Raw genomic sequence first — 17654 nt, 5'->3', positions numbered from 1 at the left:
GGTGGTAGAATTGCATTTTCAGGTCATCCCAGGACTATAATAAAATAGCAGAGGCAACCAGACTGATTTCTTTTGTGCTGAGAGGTCATTTGCAATGGAAAGGGTTTGCTTTTATCGTTGCTGCCCTTAGGTTTTGGTTCTATGAGGCCGCCTGGCCTAGGAGAGGCATAGGCAAATTCTTTGGTCTGACCTTCAAGGTTCTCCACAAGCTGCCCCAGTTTGTTATTCCACTAGAGGAATTGACATTGTAAAAGCTCCAGGTAATCGTTGTGGAGCATGGTCCTACGCATTGTAGGATATTTTGCAGTACTGGCTTCCATTCACTACAGGCCAGTAACACTACTTCAGTTGTCATAACCAAAAGTATCTCCAGATATTGCCAAACGTCGCCTGGGGGAGAAAATTGCCTCTGGTTGAGAATCACTGTCCTAACATGTTGGAGCCTGTATTGTTCATTGGGCTATTCCCAGAGGCTTTAATGTGCCTGACACACAGTAGGCCTTTAAAAATGCTTTGTCATTGAATGAATGCACCATAGAACCCCATCTTATAATCCACTGGGCCCCCTTTAGTCAACATACTCGTCATCACCCATGACCAGTGTTTTTCTTTCCTCCCTCTGTCTTGACTCTTCCACCTAAAATATTTTCCCTTCTCCACCTGTACGAATATATAAAAAGCCTGTTTTTCATTCAAGATTCTGTCCATACACCATCCTAACCAAAGCCATCACCGCCCACCCACATGGAACAATCTTCACCATCCCGTGGTCTCCTGTTGACCAACTATCTCTGTTTCTTTTACGACATCCAACGATTTCTGGGAGTGAGGATATAACCTAATGGTTAAGAGATCAGGTTCTGAATTGAAATTACAGTTCCATCACTCAAGAGCAGTGAAACTGTGGAAAAGTGACTTACCCTCTCTGAAAATGCAGGTGACAAGAATACGACCTCAGAGGTCTCTTGCAGAAACCAAATGAGAGAACTTATTTGATGAGCACAGCCAAGAGCCTGGCACATAGAGTAAGTAGCCATTATTATTCTCCCTACTAAAAGTAGAGTTCCTTACAGACAGAGACCAGTTGTTACTCCTCATGGCTCCTGTATTTAGATCAATGCCTGATCAACAGTAGATACACAACAATTCCAGGGCTCACACAAATAAAATTGGTGCTTCAAGCTGGGGAATTCTCCAGGATAGAATCATGGACTCTTACTGTGTAAGCACGAACCTAGTCTGAGCTCTTCACTTTACAGGGGATGAAAACCGAAGGCCAGGATGGGTAACAAATAGCTTGTCCACATGCACAAGGTAATACGGAGCTGACGGTCATGTGCCACACCTGCTACCTCCCTCTTCCCACAGACCCCCGTCCTTGGGAGAAGTCCAGCAGAGCCCCCTCCCTCCCCCGTGTGCAACGTGGTGACAGGACAGACTTGCTTCAGTGTGTGGGAAAGCTAATTAGAGCTAATTTATTATCTTTGCTCAGAACCAGGATGCCGGGTGGAAACTGCTGGAGGTCTGCACTGCAAAGAGAAATGTTTTTGATTATATTTACACATCTGATTTGAGAAGTACATGGAAACCTAATCATAACTATAATAACACGCTCATTAGCTCTCAGCGTACTTATCCTGGCTGCATGATAAGTTTTCCAAGGTGTGGCTCAGGCTTCATCCTTTTCACAAAGTCTTCTCAGACAATGTTCTGTGCAATTCATACCCTGTCTGAGGGAGTTCACAGTGCTTTGTAGTCAGGAAGACTGGATGACTTTGGGAACGGTACTTTTCCTCCCCAAGCCTCTTTTTTCTTCTCTATAAAATGGGGTGATAGTATCTACCTTGTAAGCTTGATATGAGGATGAAATGTAATATGTATGTAAATGGCAAGCCCAATGCCAGCTGCATACAGGAGGTGCTTAGTAAATGTAACCCTCCTCAGTAAATATGTCTAGGTGCTTGCCATAGAAACTCTGGACCTGCCTGTGAGGGCTGACACATATTCAGCCTCAATCCAGGCTCTGTGCTTGGGGCTGAAGAGATCTCTGAGTCAAGTGTAGTGGAGAATGGCTGCAGCCTAGCTGCGGAGTCACCGTGTAGGAGGAACATGAAGGAAGAACTGTAATGTGATGGGAAGGTCATGGGCTTACGCATTAACAGACTTGTGTTTGAATCTCAGCTCCAGCACTTTCCCACTATAGGACTCAAGGAAATTCACTTAGGATCTCTGAGTGCAGTTCTCTCATCTGTAATATGGGCAAGAATCCCTACCTAACATAGCTCTTGTGAAAATGAATTTATATCATGCACATGAAACACACAACATCTAGTAAGAGCAAGATTGTGGATTATGAGGCAGAGGATGGTCCACAACCTGTTAGGCACCTACCACGTACTCAATAAATGTGCTAGGTGAGTAAATGGATGGAGCTCACTATAATCTGGGATGTCTGGGGAAAGGAAAAAGAACACTGGATCCAGAGACAGAACCATATTAGTTTATAGCCCATCTTTGTGATCAAGCAACACCCCCCTTCCCAGTCTCAATCTTCTCATCTGTACAAGAGTGATCCTAATGAAGGTAAAAGAGGTGATACTGGTGAAAAGAACTCACAAACTGTAAAGTGGAATCTCATGATATTTGGAAAGCATCTAGTAAAGCACCTGCAAATAGTAAACCATTCAATAAATGACTGACAATACCATGAAGGATGCTTATAAAGCACCTATTAAGTGCCATTCTTGGGGATTGCATCATGAACGAAACACACCCTGCATCCTTGGAGGAGCAGCAGTCATAATCATCATCATCATCATTATCACTACTGACGGAGGTATTGGAAACCTGAGGGTCTATATGTGCAGTCTAGCTTCTGGTGACAGACACAGCATACGTGGGAAATACACGTTTATGTGTATGATGGTCTTTAAATGCCCTCATTTTAGAATGTTTTCCATCTTGGAACTTTTTGTGTTTTGTCTTTTGTCATTTTCCTTTTCATTGCCAGGGGAGCTGTCTCTACTATGGTTCATCTCTCAAGTTTTCTTCTGATTTCTTGTGGCTCTAGGAAGCATATACTAGCAGTGGTTGGAGGACTCTAGGAAATGAGGAGCGACTTCTGAGCGGAGGGCCTAGCGCACAATATGGGAGCATAGATGGGTGAAATTAGTGGTATCTCCCTCTATCTGGGGCTCGTCACCCATGACACCAATCCACGTCTGCAGCTCACATTATCTCTTCTGCCAGTGCTGTGGCAGTCTGCTCCTTGGTGGCCCCCATGATCCACTCCTCCTCCATTTACACCCGCACATGGCCTTCTCCATGGCCCCTGAATCTGGGCTGGCCCTGGGATTCTAACCAAAACATTTGGTGGATGTGCTATTGGGTTCGTTCTGGGCCTAAGCTTTGAAAGTGCTTAGGACTTCCAGAAGGGGCTTCGTGAATGCATTCATCACGTATTCCTCACCACATCCCTCTGAAGTAGAAGTAATTACTTAAGAGGTAATAGTGGTCTTCTGAGTGTCAGATACTATTTTAAGTGTTTCAGTTGAATTGATCTAAATCTCACATCGATTTTATGAGGCAAATGCTATTATTATACCCATGTTGCAGGTGGGAAAACTAACGGACAGAGAAGCTAAGTGCCTTCCCCAAATCACACAGCTACTAAGCATAGAGCTGGAGTATTTGAAGACAGGTCATCTGACTCTAGAATCCACACACTAATCACTATGTTGAACTTACCTATCTTGCCCATGTTACACACAGGCCATGGCAAGGCTGGGATTCAAACAGGTTTTATTGACTCAAGTCTGACCCTTCTGGTCTACAAACATCTAGGAGAGTTTTACGCACTGGTCAGGAACTTCACCTAAACCCAAAGACAACTTCTACAAAAACATAGAAACATACAGATTATATAGTCAGTGATCACCTGATCAGAATTTCATAGAATCTTTTACTGGTTTCCTTTTCCATATCCATATTTGTGTGTGTGTGGTGTAAGACCGTATATGGAAAGCATTGTTAGATCCCAAGACGTAAATTCATCTATTCTTTCCACCAACATCAAAGTGTAGGATAGAACATTCATTCATCCAGGCAACAGGATTTATCAAGAGCCTTCAGTGTCGCTGTACTAGGTGTGTGACTACCATGGGGAACAAAGAGCAAGCAGACACTACTCTCACATCCTTATGGAAGTGCCTGTGGGACCTACTCAAGCTTGGCTGTTGAGGGGTGTGTGTGACATGGGGCTGGCATTGCACACTAAGCCTTAGTTTCTTATATGTCATTGGAGTTAAAAAGAGCATATCATAATCTACATTCTAAGATTCTTACGATGGAAAAATATAGTAAAACAAGTGAAATGTTTAGCAGAATGTCAGGTACAGACGGCAATCAGATGACTTAAAAGTTAAAGTTAAATAATTATTATTAATGCAATAATAGTAATAATGTTATCGATAAAAACAGACATATTAGTATTATAGAAGTATATACCAGGCACTGTGCTAGGCTCTTCAAATGCAGCCTAAGATATGCCCTGTTCCTCACCTTCAAGGAGTCTGCAGTCCTGGTTGAGGGACAAACACATAAAGGGACAGCTAAGACTTGGAATTGCAGGCACTGTGACAGAGAAGCATGCACAGGGTTGGAGCACAGAGGAAGTACAGACCGATTCCCTGCTGGTGGGGCTGTGTAAACAGAGATTATTTGGGAAGTTCTGCAGGAAAGGGGTGTCTGAAGCAGGACTTGGTGTTTGGAAAAGGCTTGGGAAGGAGAAATGTGGGAAGGGAAATGTGAAAAGGCAATCTGAGACAGAAAAACAGGCTGAGCTAATGTACAGTGCTGTGATTGTGCTTGGATGGCTTCCACTAAGGAAATATTTTCTGAGAGATGGGGTCTAGAGTGAATGGTTGAAGAAGAAGAGGCAAGAACTGGTAGGAGATAAGCCTGGAAAGATATCTGAAGCCAGATTGTGGAAGATCTTACATATCAGGCTAAGGAGATGAGCTTTACCATTTTAATAGGCAAAAAAACCTGAGTGGAAAAAAAAAAACCTAATATGGATGGGTCAATTGACTGATAGATACATGTAGATCTAGGAATATGGATATATATGATATAGTTTACAGATAAGTATATGCATAAAGCTATTTCTATATTTCTAACTATTTTCTGGTTTATTTTTATTACTTATTTTTTTATTTTTATTTATATGTAGGGTGAGAGCAGGACCTGCTTGTTTCTTGGTCACCATTGCAGCCACAGCACCTAGTGCAGTAACACAGAAGGCACTTTATACAATCTTGTTGAAAGGATGAATGAATGGGCTACAACCTCTATACTTTGATGTCTGTCAAATGAACTTTTATACCTTAAATAAGGAGGAAGGTGGTGTTTTCATAAAGCAGGTGACATTTAATCTTAGCATTGAAGAGGGGCACAACTTAGCTTTGCGGAAATTAGCCATTGCTGGTGGTGGGAACACATGTACAGAGAACAATGTCCCTACACAGTGTATGTAATGGTGGAGAGCATGGATTCTGGAGCCAGAGTTCAAGTCCTGGCTCTGCCATTTAACAGCTTTGGGAAATAGAGCATGACCCTTAACTCCGGGTCTCAGTTTCCTCGTCTATAAAACAGGGACAATAAGAGTGCTTACTTTATGGGATTATTGTGAAGATGTAAGGGGCTTACCACAGTGTCTGGCACCTAATAAGCTCTACATAAATGTTTGCTTTTATTAGTCGTATTAGTATTGGACCCTGAATGTAATCAGCAGACTCAACGCTCTAGTGTCTTATCACACATAAATCGGTTCTTTCTTCATGTATTATATCTGAGCAGCCTGTAGGAGTCTATGACACAAATCTCTTTGGTACAGATGAAGACCAGAGAGCTTGAGAGTCACTTCCAAAGAGACAAGTGAATGTCTAAACAACGGGGAATGAAGAAAAAAGAACATATTGAATGCCAGGATTCAGAAGGGATTGTTGCAAGATATTAATGAGCAGAGAGATCTGGAGAAACCATGTCAAAGCTTTCTGAGAGAGAGTGAGAGCATTACCTGGGGAATGCCAAAAAAGAGATGATAAAGGAGGAATGACAGCTCCCTGCAGACCTGGACCAACTGCAACTCAGAATAAGCAACAAGGCCAGAGAAAAGCAGTGTGTGTGTCTTGTTAGGTTCCTTTGAGAAGCTTTAAATCAGCAGTGGCTTCTTGGCAGGGTGAGGCAGGGCTCTGACCATTACAGGTTACTCAGAAGCTACCAAAGAAAAATGGAAAAGGAAAGCCTTGAAGAACGAGCATGGTCCTCGATGTGATGCGGTTACCATAGAGACCACTCTCAATGGTAGCCATGAAGGGCAGTGTCGGTCCTCAGAGCAGTTAACAAGCTATTAGACCAAACATGAAGATGCCAGCAGGTGAGTAGAATGAAGCCGCTACATCACAGCTCTCTGTTTGCTAAGATCAAACATGGGAAGAAACAGCCATAAATCAGCCAGGCCACCGTGGCCATTGAGTCAAGTTCAGGGGAGCACGACAGGACTTTCAACCTGTGAGTCAAAGCCCAGGGCCCCAGTCCCAGAGGTACATGCTCACAAGAGTGATGCTCGCTTTTCCCTCAGACTGGCTTGAGGAATCAAACGAGATGAAAACAAAACAAAACTGTGACACCAACGAACCTGAAGACAGTAATTAAGAATGGGGGAAAGACTGGCTGAGAAAAGTGTGGAAAGGCAGTAAATAAGAGAATAGTTCACACTGTGTTGCCCAACATTCAGTCAAAACTGAATACATAGCCTGGCTCTGTAGCAAGCTGGGGAATCGGCTCAGTTGAGGGTGACAGAACCAAGATTTGAAAACAGGACTTCCTCAGAGCTGGTGCTTTGCTTCTACTGGGCTGCTTCTGCAGGAACGTGTCCAAAGGAGGTGAGCCTGTGCTGACTACCTCCTATCTGTATGATATCCACTCTACACACAGAAATATGTACCCCAAGGAGCCATCCATTGTGTTCTGAGACCTGCCCTCTAAAGGGGTGTAAGGCCCCTTGGGTCTACTCTTTCTATGTCTATATGTAAAGGTGGTACCTTAACATCCAGGGTCCTTGTGTCTAGTTCTTGACTACCTGGGGCTCTCCTTTCGGCCTCCCATCACACCTGGGCTATATTCAAAACATCACACCTTCCTATCTTTGCACATGGTGCTTCCTCACTCCCTTACTGTGTCTACCTCTTTCTAAATCTCAGTTTGAGGGCCATCCCATTTATTCACTCAAAAGTGTGAGATCCTTCTGGGAGTCCTTCTTCAGTGCCTCCATATACCCTACACTTTCACCTAACAAAACATATTACCCTAGGTCAGAAGCATTCATTGATGTGTTTGTTGAGCTCATTAGATTTTAGATTTCTTGAGGGTAGATTATGTCTTGCTCACAGTCTAGGATAGTGTCTAGAATTGAGCATGTAGCAGGTGCTTGATATTCTTTAAAGGGTGAATAAAAGAATAAATGAGTGAATTTCATTTCTAATTCTATTCAGGTTGCTATATTCTGAAGGGACTTCTCCAAGCCATCAAGCTGGCCTGGGATGAAATGTTTTTGTGCGCATTACTTAATAAAAAGAGCTCTGGGTCAATTGAAAAATTTAAAGTCAATATGAAATTGATCCTCATCAGCACTTTCTCCTCCAAACATATAGACAAAGGGACATTTCTGAAACATATGTATTAGTGTTGCATTTTCTGCTCCAGAGACTCAGTGATCGTTGTCACCTCCAAGCCCAGCCCTCATTAATTTATGGGGCATCCAGCATAATCAGCAACAGGCTTCTTGGCAGCATAAATCAGAGACCAGCAAAGAATTTGGGGGAGTCTCTAAGCTGCAAACATAGCAATTTCCTTTCATGCTCTTTTCCCTTATAAGTCACTAAGCACTATTGAAATTAAGCTGAAGACCTTTATGCTGAATTTCAAGGACACTCCAGGACCATCAGCAAATCTGTCCACTTCAACTGTGCAGGGAAAGAGAAGGTGGACAACCAAAATAACACATCCTATAGCACATCCTCAGAACTTCTATCCCATCTTCGCTTGGTTTATCAGGCACTTAATAACGATGTGCCCAGAAGGGGACAAGAACAGCAGAGGAATAAAAGTGTTCTTGCTGGAAGAAACACGACAGAATGAATGAGCCAGATGTACCAGGCATGATAATGCATAGCACAATATCTGGCACAAAAAGATATTCATCGCTTGAGGTGACAGTTGTGATGATCTTTTGAGACCAGCTTCGAACGGAATTGGGAAAAAGTTTCAGAACCTCTCGTTTAAGCAACAGGGATGTTGATATGGATTGCATGTGTGTGTCCCCACCCCACCAAAATTCCAATGATGAAATTCCCAATATGATGGCATTAGGAGTTGGGGTCTTTGGGCGGTAAATAGGTCATTCATGAGGGTGGAGCCCTTGTGAATGAGATTAGTGCACTTCTAAGAGGAGCCATGATAGCTGGCATCTTCTCTCTGCTTTCTCTGCCATGTGAGGACACAAGGAGACGGCCACTTACAAACCAGGAAAAGGGCTCTCGCCAGACACTAGATCTGCCGGCGCTTTGATTTTGGGCTTCCAGTCTCTAGAACTTTGAGGAATAAATGTTGTTTAAGCCTCCCAGGCTCTGGTATTTTTGTCCTAGCAGCTCGAGCTAACTAAACCGGATGTGAAGTCCTAGCTTCTGGGGCTGGCTTTCCTCCCCTCGATACTGTAGTGTATACAGTGTCACCGCCTAAGAGGCTCTTGCCCAGAATCATCTGAAGAGAATCCATAATTCCTTTGCTTTTGAATATTCTTCTTGTATACTTGTCTTAGAGGATTTCATTTAGGACATTTCATTTTTCTCCTAGTTGATATGTAGGCTGGCCACAGAACAGACTTTGACTGCCTAGGTGTCAACGTGAACATGCAAAGAAGATAAGGGACACTTCCCAGGGTAAACATCCCCAAATCTCAGGTGAGTACCACAGCATGAGACTCCAGATGGTCCTTGTGATGGTTTCCTGGGGACAGAGATGGAGTTTGGGAGCAAAGCCTAGGCAGGATCATGAAAAGTTGAAGTGAGGAAAGGGCTTTAACATAAGGTGCACTCCCTTGTAGTTGGCGTGAGGCACCAGGATTTAGCTTCCACAGTGTTACAGATAAACTGCCCAAGCATCCAAGGACCAGGCTGGATTGGGTCCCTATTATCTCTTGGATGCTACAAGATCACAGCTAGTAAAAGGTGTTGGTCAATACTGTCAATAACACGGCACCACAATTCCATCCTTACCTTATTTTCTGCTTATTAGAGGAATGTGTTCTTATGTGTACAACTAGAGAAGCCCTTTGTATTTTGACCCCTGGTCAAATATTTCAAATACGGCAAATATTTGAAAATATGATATTTAATGTCACAGCAACACTAGAAATAACATGGCATTACTGCCATTTTTTAATGTTTATCTATTTATTTTTCAGAGAGAGGGAGAGTACAAGTAGGGTAGTGGCAGAGAGAAAGAGAGAAAGACACAGAATCTGAATCAGGCTGCAGGCTCTGAGCTGTCAGCACAGAGCCTGATGCAGGGCTTGAACCCACAAACTATGAGATCATGACCTGAGCCGAAGCTGGATGCTTAACTGACTGAGCCACCTAGGCGCCCCTACTGTTTCCATTTTTAAAGCAAGTTTCAGAGTGATAGACACACGCCTAAAGCCACACATCTATTAGGCAGTAGGGCCAGGACATAAACTCATTGCCATATTATTGAACTTTTAAAATCAGTTAAATTTTCCAGTTTTGAAAGCCAGTTACAGTTGAGACTTGTGTGCTCTAGCCCAGTTGAAGAAAATGTTGTTGCCCCCTTAGTTTGTGTATGTAAACCTCCTTTGGGATATCCTCTGGTCTCTAGCCCACTGTTTCCCCTCTGTACTTGACACGATTCTAGGACATGGCTTGCACATACTCTTTGGCTGTTCCCTTCTGAAATACTTGGGATAATTCTACCCAACCTGAGCCAGTCCTGGCCTAAAGCTATTCTTTGTAGTACACTTTAAAAAAATAATTTGTTTGTTTGCTTGCTTATTTATTTATCCATCCATCCATCCACCCATCCATTTTGACAGGGGTGGAGAGGGGCAGAGAGAGTGGGAGAGAGAATCCCAAGCGGGGCTGACAATATCAGTGTGGAGCCCAATGTGGGGCTTGAACTCACAAACTGTGAGATAATGACCGGAGCTGAAACCAAGAGTTGGATGCATTATTAACCGACTGAGCCAACCAGGAGCCCCACAAAAATAATTTTTATATTTACAAAAGGCCATTATGAATGTTATGCATATTCATAATATCTAAGAAGAACAAAATATAAGGAGAGAAATAACATCTCTCATCCCATTATACAGAGAAATTCACTATTTTAATGCATTGAGTTTTGCCTTTTTTAGGAGTTTATGACATGTTTGCAACAAAATTGGAATCATATCGTACCTAAAATTCTGAAGCCTACCTTCATGTCCATATGCCATTAAAAACATTAAAATTCTTTAGACTAGAAATAGATTTTACTTAATGATCACATTCGTTGAATGTGAAAAACTTCAGGGAAACATTTTCTTCCTTTTTGGAAATTTAGATTTACCCTTTTCCAAAATCACAAGTAATGTGAAAGCAAACGTATCTGTTGACAAATCTTTGTAATCTCTATTTTTAGGATAGAGTACTAGAAGAGGAATTCCGGGTTTCAAAAGTTATGCGATTATTTCGGGCTCTTCCAGGTCATTTAAAGTAATTAAATTCTCACCAGCAGAGTTGCACCCCACACTGGAAGATCACCTTTCCTGGAAAAGTTCCCCTCAAAGTGCTAGTGAAGAGCGGTCTTTTCAAGTGTTAGTGAAGAGAAGTCTTTTAGATGATCTCGCATTTATTTGAATAGGAACTGAGGAGGAACATGTCAAGACAGGACTATGTGCTGATCTAAGTGGTTTCATTTTCATCCTGGGCTAAGAGCTAAGCGACATTCCTCAATCCTTTTACTATTACATTGGGGCAGCATATGATATATTCTGGCCAGCAGAACGTGGGTGGAAGGGATATAGGCCACTTCCAAAAAATAACCCCTCAAAATTTCCCATGCATGATCTTCCTCTCTCTTGTCCTCTCCTGAAAAGACCTTAGAGGCCATATGTTGAAGATGACGGTGGCATAGACAAGACAGAAAATCATTTGTGTCCCTGAATGACTGTGTTAAGTACAATACACACTGTATTGAATCTTAGGTTGGGAAGGGTTGCTGGTTAAGGCAGCTAGCATTACTTACCCTAACTAATACAGAGTGTCTGATTTACTCAAAGGTTCCTAAACCAAAAGCCTCAGCTGGTTCTTGGTGTATCCCACCATCAATCTGCTTTTGACCAGCATGACTATGCACAAAGGCGTAAGTCATCTGCAGTCCCCGGCATCCAATCTAGCGTTCAGCACAGAGTGCAGCTTACCTGGGTGTGGATTCATGCGTGTTTATGGAGTGGATGAAACTAGACAAGAGCTCCGTGATTCCAACTGGCTGAACCTCAAGCGAGGTCCACATTGCCCTCTGAGGTAGATCAACCACTGGCCTCTACCCTGTGCTGCATGTCAGGGCTTCACCTCTAGAACAAGGGCATTTCAGCTGCACAGGGCAGCTGCACACTGTCTCCCCATGAGAGAAGCCCAGCGCTGAGGACCCCCCTTCAGAACAGAGGCTGTTGTGCAGAGGAAAGTGGTGCTTCCGGCATGGTTGTTTCCCCTCCGCTGACGCTAATTACAGTTTGCTAAATGTAAACCAGGGAGACATCTCGCCCACCCAAAAGAGTTCCAGAAATGAGCCTGTTGCCTTCATAGTAACTTGGGAGCAGAAAACTGTCCCTCCTCCTAAATCTTTTATACTTTTTTCTCTCACAGTATGAGGGAGTGTGGTAAACACAGGTGTGTTCATAGGAGAGGTGGGAAGCGACTGCAAATCTCCCCAACCTCAGGGCCCTTCCTTTGGGTTGCTTGCTCGGAGACAAAGCTGGAGCATGGAGTGGAGGCATGGAGAAGACACCGCCTGGCTGGCGGGGCTTAATTACATGTGTGTGCAGTGCTCTGGGGGCAGTCAGAGGATGCAATTACACAACTAATTATATTGAAACAACAAACTCGAGCTTCATGAAGGGCTTCCGCCCATGGGACCACCATGTTGTCATTTCCCTACACAGTCTTTCCCTTCCTCTCTGTTGGCATCCCTTGTGGAATTTTCTTCTGTGAGCCTCCTTCTCCTCCTTTCAGGACATCATCAAGAGTCGCCACCTCATGGCAGCCTCCCCTGGGGTCTTACTTCCCCTTCCCCAGATGACTGAATCCCTCTTCCCTCTGCGTTACCACACACATAGCATGGGGCTTCTATGGCCCTACTTGCTGGGTCTGGGCCTCGGTTGTTAAATCTGGAAAGCCTCCACGGTCTTTTCAAGCTTCAGAACGAGTTTTGTCTAAATTCTTAGGAATAACCAAATGGTCTAAACATATTATAGTATCGTGGGAGGATTGTGGCTTTGGCACCAGAAGAAGAGTTTGAACATGACTCACTTGCTTCTAGCTGAATGACCTGGGAAGGATGATTTAGCAGTGTCTTTGGACCTCAGTTCCCACATCTGTAAAATGGCAGGAGTGCTGATATTACTTCACAAGGCTGAAGAGTTAACTAAATTAGGCTGTGCCTGTGAAAGCATATTATAAGTAAGTAATGAAATACAATGTTTGTAACAGTTCCATTAATAAAAAGCTGAGTGAACCCCTCCCTATCCTAAGGGAAGCGTTACCACTGCTGGATTAAACATCTTAAAACTTACATCTCAGGTTCTCCGAACCACGCCCAACAATCTTCACTGCCTCTCTAACTGTAGGGAAATAAAGGGCTTTCTTTAAAAATCCCCCTGAACCTTAATACTAACGATAATGACAACTTGGGCAACCCTTTGTTGGTTACCTACCCTGTATTAAGCACTTGCCAGGCATTTACCCCAGAAATGAAATGAAAGAATTAGACAGGCTTACGGTCAAGTCCCAGATTTGCAAATGAGTTTTCAAGTGAGCTTGAGAAATTTGCTTCACTTTTTGAATTTGAGCTTCCCTATCTATAAATCAGCTGCAATAGTCCCTTCTATAAAAATGAGCTGTGAAAATTAAAATGTGGCAACCCCTTTAAAGCATGCAGACACAATACCTGACACAGAGGAGCCACTCAAGAAAAATTATTCCCTTTTTCCTACTTTTCTTTCCCTTTGGACACCAAGATTCTAGAATTTTACAATATAACACATTCATACAAATAGGATGTGTGGGAGATGATGTGTGTCCTCTAGGGGAGTGATGTCACAGGAAGATCTTACCAGAATCTCCATTCCAGTATTACCACTGGGCCCCTGTGTGAGCCTTTCGCCCACTGTGCTCATCACCACAATATTTTACAGTGAGAGTTTAATTTTTTTTTAATAAAAAGAAAGATTATTCTCAATGATGCATGTGATAAATATGCCGGCTTTAAACCTTTTAGAAATATTAAAGGTTTTACAGCTCAATGTTTGACAGACTTGATTAATCCCTTCCACACAGAAGTATTCAGGAGGAGAGCTACAGTTGGGTTTTAAAGCTCCAAGAGTGTTCTTTGATAAAGGTAAAGAAAAGGTAAAGAGCTTTTAAAACGAGAGAGAGATTCTCATGCCATGCAGGAGAGACAAAGGATATGAAGACCCAGAAGGCTGCACAGTGTCGGGGGGAAGCTGAAAGCTGGGGCTGGGGGCCAGGCACGGAGAAGAGTGCTTTAAAATCTCTCTCCTTAGACGAGTTTTCACATGAAAGGCACACATCCAGCCTGACCACAGGACATTAGTATCAGAGTTTTCTTCTCTGCTGGGTTCCACACTGGATGATGTGGGAGGGGGTGAGGGGCAGGGCAGACCAAGGGCAACACAAACTTCAGAAAGCAATCAAGTGGAATGTACCGTCACCTCTTCATGAGTCTTGCACTATTCAGCAGCCTCCCGCTTGCTCTTTCAGGCACTGGGGTCATTTCCTGCAATGACCTCCCCAATCCCCAACTGGATTTTGAGCTTCTCTAAAAAACAGCAAATACGTGTGTGTGTGTGTGTGTGTGTGTGTGTGTGTGTGTGTGTGAACTTTCCCCTCAGCACCCACCCTAGCTTTTGGATATAATAGGCATCTAAGAAATGCCTAGTTGGTGTTTAACAAATTCTTGGCGAAATGGTCTTATTCACACTTATACACATAAGTGGTGTAAAAAGCCCTACTTAAGGACACTGCTTTAACAATTATTAGCAGACTTCATTTCCTTCTTATTCTTGTTCTACAGAAGAAAACTGAGTTTAGGGACGAAACCACTGAGACTTCCAAATATCGCCTCATTCCACAAACACTTATTGAGTGCTATTTCCATGCTAGGTAGGTTGGCTCAGCCACATTGCCTGGCAAAGAAAACCTGGCATCATTTTAAGGCGCTTTGTTAAAGTAGGTCTCATTTCTGGGGGCGGGGGGCCTGCCATGATTGAAGCCTATATGGGAAAACGTGCAGGACAAAGGAAGGTACACTAAACCCAGCATTTCGGTTCATGGGGGAATGTTTAAAAAAGCACTGAGAATGATTGGTAATAGACTCTTAAGCTGAACGTTGAAGGATAATGCCAAGGGAGACCAGGCATGCATACTCCCCCCATATCAAGCATACAGTTGTGATCTGTGGCCTTCCATTTAAACTCCGTAAGGAACAGCTTGCTCTGCTAATCAGACTCCCACACAAAATCTCGAAGTGCCCACCCACTCTGCTCAGAGGTTTGCTTTGACACCCAGGTCAGTGTCCAACCCCAACCCCTACTCTATTTTTATGGAAGCATTTTCCCAACATGAAACACCAACATATTTGCCACAAGATATTATGGGGGCAAAAGTGTAATTCAATTATGTGATTTAATCAATTCAAATGGCTAATGTGCGAGGATCTCAGGATGCCATCCAGCTTTCAACTAGGGCGAATAATTGTTCCATAATTTCTTAATTCTCCCACAAGACAGTTTAAATTAAAGGATGTCAATTTGCAAAGCCAGGCTGCATTGTATTCTTAAATTGGGCCTGAAATAGCCACAAGATGAAGAGTAATAAGGCAGAGAGAACAGAGCCCAGAGTGCCTGGTGCTGTGCAAAATTGTTTAATACGGTCAGACCCTTTAATCTTCATATCTATTGATGCAGAAAGCAGCGTATTTCTGTCACTTATGATAAGAAACATTACTTTTTAAATTCCTTGGTGAGGTCTGCAGATCTTAGGCAGCCAAGATAGCAGGAATCTCTATTTCTGTGTCTGTGAACATTTCTTTTTTCCCTTAAATTGGTTTTATTCTAATCCATTTAGTCTCCAGTCTAAGTTAGAGACAAGTAACCCTGAATGGAACCACACAGGAGGAGAACAAAGGCATGTGCCTTTCGGTTCTGATTCTACCGGCAACTAGCTCCTCGAACAAGTCCGTGATTAAGCAAAAAATGAATGTAATGGCATTAACTATAGGCAGGCAGTTAGTTCCAAAAAGGGAGAGGATTGGAACAGCATTTAAGAGAGACAGACACATGCTCAAAGGCAGAAGATGTGGCATGAGGAGGTGATGATGTGAACTATTTCCATTAAAGAATCCAGCATTTTACTCACACGTGTCCTGGAAAGTGGTTTGGTCAGCTGAGTGGGGGTGACGCTGGGGAAAAGGAGGACCCAAGGTCTGGACCGAAGAGACTGGATGATGTTTTGCCAAGATTTCCGGGGCCACAAGTCAGGAATCGTCATCGAGAAAAGCCAAGGACGTAGCTGCAATGAAAGAAGTCTCTGTCATTTTGAAAGCAAACCAATGAAGGAGAAAGGGGGATAAAGTACAAGGTTAGTCACCGCAGTGGAGTTGGGAGTGAGCGACTCAGGGAGAAGCCACCCAGTACATGGAAGTGGGCCTGGGGCACAGACACCTGAGGAATGGAGCCACAGACAAAAGGAACTTTCAGTATCTCTGTTCCTAGTGCTGTACTAGACTATTTAGAGGGTACAAAGAATAAAACATTCATCAATCTGTGCTTTAAAAATTTGGGCTAGGTTATACACACAGAGGTTAAAATTCAAAAAGGACAAGCTGTATAAATCTACCTATAGGACAAATACCTAGAATGGAATTATCAAGTAAAGAAAACATAATTTAAATTTTGATAGATACTGTCAAATTACCATCCATGAAGGCTGTACAATTTTACAGTCTCGTTAGCAATATATCAAAAACCACCTCTCCCTCGCTTCCACCAATAGAGCCTATCTTGGTTCTTCATTTAGAGAGACATGAGAGGGGCACGTGGGTGGCTCAGTCAGTTAAGCGTCCAACTCTTGATTTCAGCCCAGGTCATGATCTCACCGTTTGTGAGATTGAGCCCCACGTTGGGCTCTGTGCTGACAGTGCAGAGCCTGCTTGGGATTCTCCATTTCCCTTTCTCTCTGCCTCTCTCTCTCAAAAATAAATAAATAAACATAGAAAGAAAGAAAGAAAGAAAGAAAGAAAGAAAGAAAGAAAGAAAGAAAGAAAGAAAAGAAAGAAAGAAAGAAAGAAAAGAAGGGAGAAAGAAAGGAAGAGAGAGAGACAGAAAGAGACAGGAGTTAGGCGAGCCTGGGTGGCTCTGTCAATGGGGCATCTGACTCTTGATTCTGGCTCAGGTCATGATCCCCAGGCTGTGAGGATCGAGCTCCACTAAGCATGTAGCCTGCTGGAGATTCTCTCTCTCTCTCTCTCTCTCTCTCTCTCTCTCTCTCTCCTTTCTTTCCTCTCGCCTGCTCATGCTCTCACATTCTTTCTCTAAAAAAAATAAATAAAAATAAAATAAAAAAATAAAGACACATGACATATAAGGAATAATAATGGCAATAATGCTAATACTAATGATCAGAGCATTTTAAGTACATTTTTTAGTCTTTATATGTATTAATCCCTTTATTCCTAGCAGCAACCCACTGATATAGGTAGTATTATTATCGTCACTAGACACAGAAGGAAACTACAATCTTGTTTATGACCATAATTATGCAGGGCAGAGCTGTGGTTCTAGTCCTGGCACCTAGTGGTCTTCAAAGCCCAAACTCTTAACCACTAGCTCTTATTCCAGAGGTGGGATGTTATCTATGGTACATGTTATAACAGGTACACACAAAAAGGAAATCTGAGGGGGGTGTGTGTACGTGCATGGTGAATCAGAGACACCAGTTCTTTCCATCTTAATGAAAGTAGACACAGGCTATAAATGGGAAAGTGTAGGGCTATAGTGCTCTAAATGCAGAACTTCTACCCCTTTCACTAGAAAGACATTATCCTGTAAATAGTCATGATGTGTTAATCAAAGCTACATCATCAGGGAAATACAAATCAAAACCACAATGAGATACCACCTCACACTTGTCAGAAGGGCTAAAATTAGCAACTCAGGAAACAACAGATGCTGGTGAGGATGTGGAGAAACGGAAACCCTCTTGCACTGTTGGTGGGAATGCAAACCGGGGCAGCCGTTCTGG

At 43.0% G+C, this 17654-nt stretch overlaps 1 protein-coding gene across 3 annotated transcripts in view; it reads right to left on the bottom strand.

The window, feature by feature from the left end:
* DAB1 (DAB adaptor protein 1) overlaps positions 1-17654 on the bottom strand; it is a 1137940-nt gene that overhangs the window by 795679 nt on the left and 324607 nt on the right. For all 3 annotated transcript variants that reach the window (XM_078451862.2, XM_078451864.2, XM_078451865.2), the window contains one exon: positions 15771-15923. The gene's annotated coding sequence lies outside the window, so the exon portion shown is untranslated. The remainder of the gene's footprint in view (positions 1-15770; positions 15924-17654) is intronic.

Source organism: Panthera onca, chromosome C1 (assembly GCF_046562875.1).
Source record: "Panthera onca isolate mPanOnc1 chromosome C1, mPanOnc1 haplotype 2, whole genome shotgun sequence".
Classification (NCBI taxonomy): domain Eukaryota; kingdom Metazoa; phylum Chordata; class Mammalia; order Carnivora; family Felidae; genus Panthera; species Panthera onca.
Note: the sequence above shows the minus strand (reverse complement) of the source record. Positions and strands in the feature narration are given on the sequence as shown.